General features: G+C 39.7%; 1 long non-coding RNA gene across 1 annotated transcript; it reads left to right on the top strand.

The window, feature by feature from the left end:
- Positions 1-186: 186 nt before the first annotated feature.
- On the top strand, positions 187-7,729 carry LOC127925583 (uncharacterized). The gene is made up of 3 exons (XR_008121497.1): positions 187-588; positions 5,533-5,650; positions 7,603-7,729. It is a non-coding gene; the product is annotated as an uncharacterized LOC127925583 (long non-coding RNA).
- Positions 7,730-10,111: the final 2,382 nt, after the last annotated feature.

Genomic DNA, 10,111 nt, shown 5'->3' with positions numbered 1-10,111 from the left:
CGTTAAAGCAACAAAAATTTAACACGGTATTCTGGAAAGGAAAACATCATTTGGGGAAATCGGACAATAATTTCATAGGGCTCTATTAGTGTTTTACTCGATGCGTTGTCCCAGGCAGGTATTGACAATGTGTGTCTTCCTTATTTTAGAATGAGAGAGCATATGGGGGCAGCAGGTAGCCTAGTGGTTAGAGCGTTGGGCCAGTAACCAAAAGGTTGCTGGATCAAATCCCAGAGCTGACGAGGTAAAAATCCGTTGTTCTGCAACAAGCAACAAGGCAGTTCACCAACTCTTCCCTCATTGGCTGTCATTGTAAATAAGAATGTGTCTTAACTGACTTGCCTACTTAAATAAAGGTTACACAAGTAATAATATGTTACAGCTTATGTTACACAAACAATGAATTGATTTCATCTTCATTCCTTAGGGATCAATCAGGCTGCATTCAAGTACAAATATGTGACAACCACAACATTGTGAGTGCCAAAATGGCAAAGACCTTCTCATATCGAAGACAAGATGTCGTTCAGGCCCTTCCTGTGAAGGACTTCAAAGAATGAATGGCCAGCCCTGTTTGAGCCCACTCAGGTACAAAATACAGCTGAATGAAAATAGTAGGTCAAATGATTATATTAATAATTATATTAATTTAAATATTTTGTGTTGTCTTGACCTAATATTCTAATCTACAATTATACAGTTGAAGTCGGAAGTTTACATGCATTTAGGTTGGAGTCATTAAAACTGGTTTTTCAATCACTCCCCAAATTTCTTGTTAACAAACTATATTTTTGTCAAGTTGGTTAGGACCTCTACTTTGTGCATGACACAAGTAATTTTTCCAACAATTGTTTACAGACAGATTACTTCACTTATAATTCACTGTATCACAATTCCAGTGGGTCAGAAGTTTACATACACTAAGTTGAGTGTGCCTTTAAACAGCTTGGAAAATTGCAGAAAATTATGTCATGGCTTTAGAAGCTTCTGATAGGCTAATTGACATAATTTGAGTCAATTGGAGGTGTAACTGTAAAAGTCTGACTACAGTTTGAAACTGCACATGGGGACAAAGATCGTTGTTTTTGGAGAAATGTCCTCTGGTCTGATGAAACAAAAATAGAACTGTTTGTCCATAATGACCATTGTTATGTTTGGAGGAAAAAGGGTGATGCTTGCAAGCCGAAGAACACCATCCCAACCGTGAAGCACGGGGGTGGCAGCATCATGTTGTGGGGGTGCTTTGCTGCAGGAGGGACTGGTGCACTTTACAAAATAGATGGCATCAATAGGTAGCAAAATGATGTGGATATATTGAAACAACATCTCAAGACATCAGTCAGGAAGTTAAAGCTTGGTCGCAAATGGGTCCAAATGGACAATGAGCCCAAGCATACTTCCAAAGTTGTGGCAAAATGGCTTAAGGACAGCGAAGTCAAGGTATTGGAGTGGCCATCACGAAGCCCTGACCTCAATCCTATAGACAATTTGTGGGCAGAACTGAAAATGCATGTGCGAGCAAGGAGGCCTACAAACCTGACTTAGTTACACCAGCTCTGTCAGGAGAAATGGGGCAAAATTCACCATACTTATTGTGGAAGCTTGTGGAAGGCTACCTGAATTGTTTGATCCAAGTTAATCCATTTAAAGGCAATGCTACCAAATACTAATTGAGTTTATGTAAACTTCTGATCCACTAAAAATGTGATGAAAGAAATAAAAGCTGAAATAAATAATTCTCTCTACTATTATTCTGACATTTTACATTCTTAAAATAAAGTGGTGATTCTAACTGACCTAAGAGGGAATTTTTACTATGATTAAATGTCAGGAATTGTAAAACTGAGTTTAAATGTATTTGGTTATGGTGTATGTAAACTTCTGACTTCAACTGTATATCTCACTGGGTCAGGGTATTTCATTCTCCATTTACCTACTAATTCCAATATATCCATGACATTCATGGAGGGTGATAGTTTGTAGTGTGATTTCCTTTCTGGTCCATAGGGTACCCAAGACCGTAATAAAATCTCCCAACATAATTATAGTTGCTTGTAGAATTGATATGTTCTTATATATATTTCAAAGCTTGGATCACCATTATTCAGACCATATAGGTTAATAAGCCATATCTGTTTATTGTCCAATAACATATTTAAAATCATCCATCTACCTTGATGATCTGTTTGGACAATTTGCACATTTGGATCAAAATTACTTTTAATTAAAACCATCACCCCTTTTGAATTTCTTTTGCCCATGGGAGAAATATATTTCGCCCCAGTCCTTTTTCCAAAAACTTAATGAAAATTGTTGAATGAGTTTCCTTTTAAACAATAGATATTATATTCCTTCTCATTTAGCCAGGTAAATACTGATCGCCTTTTCGTTATTATCTGCTAAGCCATTACAATTGCAACTGGCTATACTTATTTCACCAATTACCATAATGAGACACAACTTTCAATTCTATTTCTCAAAATATATGTTTGTAAATATAAACATGATGATTGTCTATATAGCAGTACCATGATATTTGCATTGCTACTAAGTAAACATCCAATTGGTCCCCACTATTCCACCCGCTAAAAGCCCTCCTCTTCCCGAGTTGGTTTGTCATCCAATGCCAGCAGACCCCCCAGCACTGAAAAGACTAGGATCCATCCTTCGAAAGAGCACACAGTGCCATTTACAGAACAGAAGTAGATCAACCGCCAAAATGCATTTCCATCGCCCTCACCTCGATTTCTGGCCATATATAGCCATCCAAAATATACATTTTTAAAAATCCTGTTTTCTTATTTTCCATAGTGGCTATTAATATTTGTAGTAATGTAGGCAATTTATAAGAGGGATTTTACATCTCACCAGTCTCGCCATTACCAAAATTACATTATTATATTAGCAAACAATTATTGTGAATCATCTATATTGTCCCTAGCATCTTTTACTCCTTCACAACAGTTGTGGGATACGTTGGGGTTCGTTCCTTGTTCCTTGTCAATCATTGGCTCAATGGTGATGCTGCATTCAGACTGTAATATCTCTAAGTAAATCAAACATTCATTTATAAATGCAATTGCAGACAAAAGTTGACAACAGCAATATAGCAAGCATGTTTCAGAGTAAGTTCTGCAACGTAGAAAAGGGTCCACGTTATTTTCTGAACCTTTCTGGCGCAGGTGTTCCAAAGCGACCCATACTCGACAACATCGGTGAAATTGCAGAACGCCAAATTCAAAATACAGAAATAGTCATAATTAACATTCATAAAAAATACAAGTGTTATACATCGGCTTAAAAGATGAGCGTCTTGTTAATCCATCCGCTTTGTCAGATTTAAAAAGGCTTTACGGTGAAAACATACCATGTGATTATCTGAGGACAGCACCCCACTTACAAAAGTGTACAAACATTTTTCAACCAAGTAAAGGAATTACAAAGGTCAGAAATAGCAATACAATTAATCACGTATCTTTGAAGATCTTCATATGGTTGCAGTCACAAGAGTCCCATCTACACAATACATGTTTGTTTTATTCGATAAGAGTCCCTCTTTACATCCCAAAAACTCAGTTTTGTTGGCGTGTTTTGTTCAGTAATCCGCTGGCTCAAAGGCGGTCAAAACATGCAGACGAATACATCCTAATAGTACCAGTAAAGTTCTTCTAAACATGTCAAACGATGTTTATAATTCATCCTCAAGTTGTCAATTGTCTAAATAATCGATAATATTTAAACCGGACAATGGCGTATTCAATAGATAAGAAAAACTACGAAGGGCACCCAATTGGTCACACGCAAACCAGCACTGCATGATTCTACAGTCCACTGACAGAAAGGTCTCATTCTTCTTCATTTTTCAGAAAACAAGCCTGAAACACTGTCTAAAGACTGTTGACATCTAGTGGAAGCCATAGGAACTGCAATCTGGGTCCTAGCCCATTAGATACTCTTTTGGCATTCAATTGAAAATACTCACATGAAAATAAACACTTCCTGGATTTTCCTCAGGTTTTCGCCTGCCATATCAGTTCTGTTATACTCACAGACGTTATTTTAACAGTTTTGGAAACTTTATTAACCATTGTTACGTCCTAGATGATGGAGATCAAATGTACACCTTTTCCACTGAAACACCCACAACACGGTCCCTCGTATTGATTATATTCCCAAGCATCTCCATGCAGTCAGACTTTTGATTTTGTGCCACCAGGGCCACAATAATATACCCCTCTCTGAATGTCTGAGTGTGACCCCCTCCACATGGGTTACTGCAGCTAGTGTTGCCAGCACTGTCACTGCCTGGGTTTGGGGCACCACACCGAATCCCCACCAGCTAGGTACAAGGTCTTCAAGGTTCTCATTAGCAGCTTTGAGAATGTCCTTGTATATTATGCTCTCCCTTTAGGGGGCTTTGGCTTTGCAGGACCAACCCTGCCAAGCAGGCTCAGGCTCAGAATCTGGAGGCTTAGAATCTGGAGGCTGGAGTCTCAGAATCTGGAGGCTCAGAAGGCTCAGAATCTGGAGGCTCAGAATCTGGAGGCTCAGAATCTGGAGGCTCAGAATCTGAGGCTCAGAATCTGGAGGCTCAGAATCTGGAGGCTCAGAATCTGGAGGCTCAGAATCTGGAGGCTCAGAATCTGGAGTGCTGCTCTTGGTCTCTGACCGCATTTTGGCTGCATACAGACTGCTTACAGCAGGCACATAAAACAGTTAGGGACTTCTCCTTAGTATCTGGGTCATTCAGGTGGGTGTCTAGGGTTGTGGGTTGTGGACCGTTCCATCAATATAGGATCATAAATAAATCATTTAGATATATCATTTATTTTAAAAATGTAATTCCCCATGATAGGACAATAAATACATTACATTTATAATTAATTTGAAAACACTGTTCCATCATGATAGGACAATAAATAAATAAAAGTATATCCATCATCTGAACAACATTGAAAGCTCTCTCACTCCCCCACTCACAGCAATACATTGGTTCAGGGATATGCAACCATTTCTGTTCTCACTCAACGCCCAACTTTCCCAAACATAAAAGAAAACACACCACACCGTCCACACATACTGTGTCTTCTGTTTACTGAGTTTTTATCTTCACCATGTTCAATTAGTGCTTTTGTGTTCCAATTAGTTCTATTTGAAGATGTATAGAAAAGCCATATTTGTTATTGTATTATTACAATCCATAACCGGACTAGAATTGTGTTTCATCATTTTCCTGGTCTATAAGAACCTTTATCATTTTTAAAATAACCATGGGGTAGTCTGTGTCTCTGAACAACTGGTTATCAATATATAGTTTATCGATGACGAGAGCTACTCGTTTCCCTTTTAATCTATTTTCCTTATATTGGATACAGAACTTTACGCCGTTCTGCAATTTCCTTCGAAACTGGTCATTCATGACAATTTTGGTCCCAGCAAGTCTTTTACCCAGGCTTTTAACCATTATTTTATCTTTATAGGAAGCAAATTTGGCAAAGATTGGGTGTTCATACCTCTGCCCTCTGTCTGAAGCAGTGTACTCGTTCCAGTTGGATTTTGACGATAGCTTGGCGTGTCATCTGAAGCGCTGTAAAGGAGGAACTCTGTAACTACAGATTCAGGAACTTCTCCTTCTTTCTCTTGGATACCTGTAAGTACCAGATTCTCTCTCATGGATCTAGTCTGTATGTCCAGGAAGGCTTCTCTCAGAACGATGTTCTCCATTTTAAGTTCATTCACTTCTGTTTTAATCTTATTGACTGTCCCTTTTTAGCTTGTTTGTTAGCTTCTCCAATGTAGCAGCCTTTTCATCACTCATCTCGAGGCCTTCAACTGTTTTATATCCTTACTGACTAATTCAAGTATACCCAGTTTGTCATTAATTGATTTTAACAGATCGGTTTCGACCTTTACCATCCCGGTGGTGAAAATATTAAATTGTCTGTCTAGAAGAGTCACGTTTTCGTTTTTAAAATCTGTTCCCCTGTCTTACTCTCTGTCATGTTTGGGTGTTGCTTGTTTTTGTAATATTTGTCGATACATTTCTCTAGTCTTAACATTTGTTTTGTGTTATTATCCAGATCGAAGGTTATCATGTGTAGTGCTAATATTTTAGTCTAACTTACCGATATTGAATATTACGTTTTATCTTGAGGTGCTCTATATAACTATGTTCAGTCCATCATTACCTGTCTCAGTCCCACCCTTACCTGTCTCCTACCACTGTATAAAGCTCTGCACACTCTTGGCATTCTCTCAACCAGCTTCATGAGGTAGTCACCTGGAATGCATTTTAATTAAGAGGTGTGCCTTTTTAAAAGTACATTTTATGGAATTTCTTTCCTTAATGTGTTTGAGCTAATCAGTTGTGTTGTGACAAGGTAGGATTGGTATACAGAAGATAGCCCTATTTGGTAAAATACCAAGTCCATATTATGTCAAGAACAGCTCAAATAAGCAGAGAAACGACAGTCCATCATTACTTTAAGACATGAAGGTCAGTCAATACGGAACATTTCAAGAACTTTGTGCAGTGGCAAAAACCATCAAGCTCTATGATGAAACTGGCTCTCATGAGGACCGCCACAGGAAAGGAAGACCCAGAGTTCCCTCTGCTGCAGAGGTTCATTTCATTAGAGTTACCAGCCTCAGAAATCTGCAATTAACTGCACCTCAGATTGCAGCCCAAATAAATGCTTCGCAGAGTTCAAGTAACAGACACATCTCATCATCAACTCTTCAGAGGAGACTACATGAATCAGGCCTTCGTGGTCGAATTGCTGCAAAGAAATCACTACTAAAAGACACCAATAAGAAGAGACTTTCTTGGGCCAAGAAACACGAGCAATGGACATTAGAACCGGTGGAAATCTGTCCAAATTTGAGATTTTTGGTTCCAACTGCTGTGTCTTTGTGAGACGCAGAGTAGGTGAACTGATGATCTCTTCATGTGTGGTTCCCACCGTGAAGCATGGAGGAGGAAGTGTGATGGTGTGGGGAGCTTTGCTGGTGACACTGTCAGTGATTTATTTAGAATTCAAGGCGCACTTAACCAGCAGCGTTACGCCATCCCATCTGGTTTGCGCTTAGTGGGACTCTCAACAGAACAATAACCCAACATACCTCCAGGCTGTGAAAGGGCTATTTGAACAAGAAGGAGAGTAATGGAGTGCTGCATCAGATGACCTGACCTCCACAATCACCCAACCTCAACTTAATTGAGATGGTTTGGGATGAGCTGGACCGCAGAGTGAAGGAACAGCAGCCAGGAAGTGCTCGGCATATTTGGGAACTCCTTCTAGACTGTTGGAAAAGCACTCCAGGTGACTACCTCTTGATGCTGGTTGAGAGAATGCCAAGAATGTGCAAAGCTGTCATCAAGGCTAAGGGTGGCTACTTTGAAGAATCAATAGTATAAAATATACTTTGATTTGTTTACCACTTTTTGGTTACTACATGATTCCATCTGTGTTATTTCATAGTTTTCATAGTTATTTCATGTGATGGGAGGACCAAGAAGAAGAAAGGTTAGCACTTCTCCTTGTGTAATAACACTTTTCATTATACCACTGGCTGTAACTGTAGGTTAACTATTGATTTCAGGAAAACGCCAAGGAGTGTGGAGATGCATCTCAGATCTACCTACCCGTCTGTCTCTCTCTTCTTCAACGGTCTCACTGCCTCCTTCACCTGTCTCAAGGCCTCCACGCTGGTTTCTGATGACAGACAGACAGCTACCTAGCCTAAACCCTGCCCCCTTCTGAATCGGTATCTCCCTGGAATGTTCCAGAATGCCTGAACTTAGCGCCTGCTGCTGTTTGTGTCATCTTTATCAATCAATATGACTATATGATTTAAGTCTTGGCTGATGGACTTTGTTGACTGAGTCCAATGACTTTACAATCATGTTGACTGACTCCATGACTTTACAATCACAGAGAGATGTTGATCCATACTTTGTTGACAATCTTGGACTTTACAATCACAGAGATGAGAGCTGTTGACTTTACAATCACAGAGAGATGTTGAAGCTTGTTGACTTTACAATCACAGACTGAGTTGATGACCAATGAGAGCTTTGATGACTTTACTTTAATCACAGAGAGCTGTTGACTGACTCCATGCTTGTTGACTTTACAATCACAGAGAGATGTTGACTGACTCCATGCTTTTACAATCACAGACTGACTTTACAATCACAGAGAGATGTTGACTGACATGCTTGTTGACTTTACAATCACAGAGAGCTGTTGACTGACTCCATGATTTACAATCACAGATGACTTTGCTTGGACAAATCACAGAGAGCTGTTGACTGACTCCATGCTTGATGATTAAATGTGGGCTGGGTTTTCACTGTTGGAAATGGATGGACTGTTTCAGGAAAAACCTTCAAGTCACGTATCATATATGCAACCTAAGACTTACTAAACCAGTTGACCAGGTTGGCTTACTACAACACAAGAACCATTACTGACCACCTACTTCTGTGTTGGACTACTAGGTGGAACAGCCATTCTGTTAGAAGGAACAACGTTACAATGTGATGGACTACTAGGTGGAACATTCTGTTAGAAGGAACAACGTTACAATGTGATGGACTACTACAACCATTCTGTTAGAAGGAACAACGTTCAATGTGATGGACTAGGAACTTCTGTTAGAAGGAACAACGTTACAATGGATGGACTACTAGGTGGAACAACCATTCTGTTAGAAGGAACAACGTTACAATGTGATGGACTACTAGGTGGAACAGCCATTCTGTTAGAAGGAACAACGTTACAATGTGATGGACTACTAGGTGGAACTTCTGTTAGAAGGAACAACGTTACAATGTGATGGACTACTAGGTGGAACAACCATTCTGTTAGAAGGAACAACGTTACAATGTGATGGACTACTAGGTGTCATTCTGTTAGAAGGAACAACGTTACAATGTGATGGACTACTAGGTGGAACAACCATTCTGTTAGAAGGAACAACGTTACAATGTGATGGACTACTAGGTGGAACAACCATTCTGTTAGAAGGAACAACGTTACAATGTGATGGACTACTAGGTGGAACAGCCATTCTGTTAGAAGGAACAACGTTACAATGTGATGGACTACTAGGTGGAACAGCCATTCTGTTAGAAGGAACAACGTTACAATGTGATGGACTACTAGGTGGAACAACCATTCTGTTAGAAGGAACAACGTTACAATGTGATGGACTACTAGGTGAAACAGCCATTCTGTTAGAAGGAACAACGTTACAATGTGATGGACTATTAGGTGGAACAACCATTCTGTTAGAAGGAACAACGTTACAATGTGATGGATGGACTGTTAGAAGGAACAACGTTACAATGTGATGGACTACTAGGTGGAACAACCATTCTGTTAGAAGGAACAACGTTACAATGTGATGGACTACTAGGTGGAACAACCATTCTGTTAGAACAACCATTCTGTTAGAAGGAACAACGTTACAATGTGATGGACTACAACGTAGGATGGAACAGCCATTCTGTTAGAAGGAACAACGTTACAATGTGATGGACTACTAGGTGGAACAGCCATTCTGTTAGAAGGAACAACGTTACAATGTGATGGACTACTAGGTGGAACAACCATTCTGTTAGAAGGAACAACGTTACAATGTGATGGACTACTAGGTGAAACAGCCATTCTGTTAGAAGGAACAACGTTACAATGTGATGGACTACTAGGTGGAACAACCATTCTGTTAGAAGGAACAACGTTACAATGTGATGGACTACTAGGTGGAACAGCCATTCTGTTAGAAGGAACAACGTTACAATGTGATGGACTACTAGGTGGAACAGTGTTAGAAGGAACAACCATTGATGGACTGGTGGAACAACCATTCTGTTAGAAGGAACAACGTTACAATGTGATGGACTAATGTTCTGATGTGATGGACTACTAGGTGGAACAGCCATTCTGTTAGAAGGAACAACGTTACAATGTGATGGACTACTAGGTGGAACAGCCATTCTGTTAGAAGGAACAACGTTACAATGTGATGGACTACTAGGTGGAACAGGTTAGAAGGAACAACGTTACAATGTGATGGACTACTAGGTGGAACAGCCATTCTGTTA

This window comes from Oncorhynchus keta, unplaced genomic scaffold (genome assembly GCF_023373465.1).
Source record: "Oncorhynchus keta strain PuntledgeMale-10-30-2019 unplaced genomic scaffold, Oket_V2 Un_contig_5896_pilon_pilon, whole genome shotgun sequence".
Classification (NCBI taxonomy): Eukaryota; Metazoa; Chordata; class Actinopteri; order Salmoniformes; family Salmonidae; genus Oncorhynchus; species Oncorhynchus keta.
Note: the sequence above shows the minus strand (reverse complement) of the source record. Positions and strands in the feature narration are given on the sequence as shown.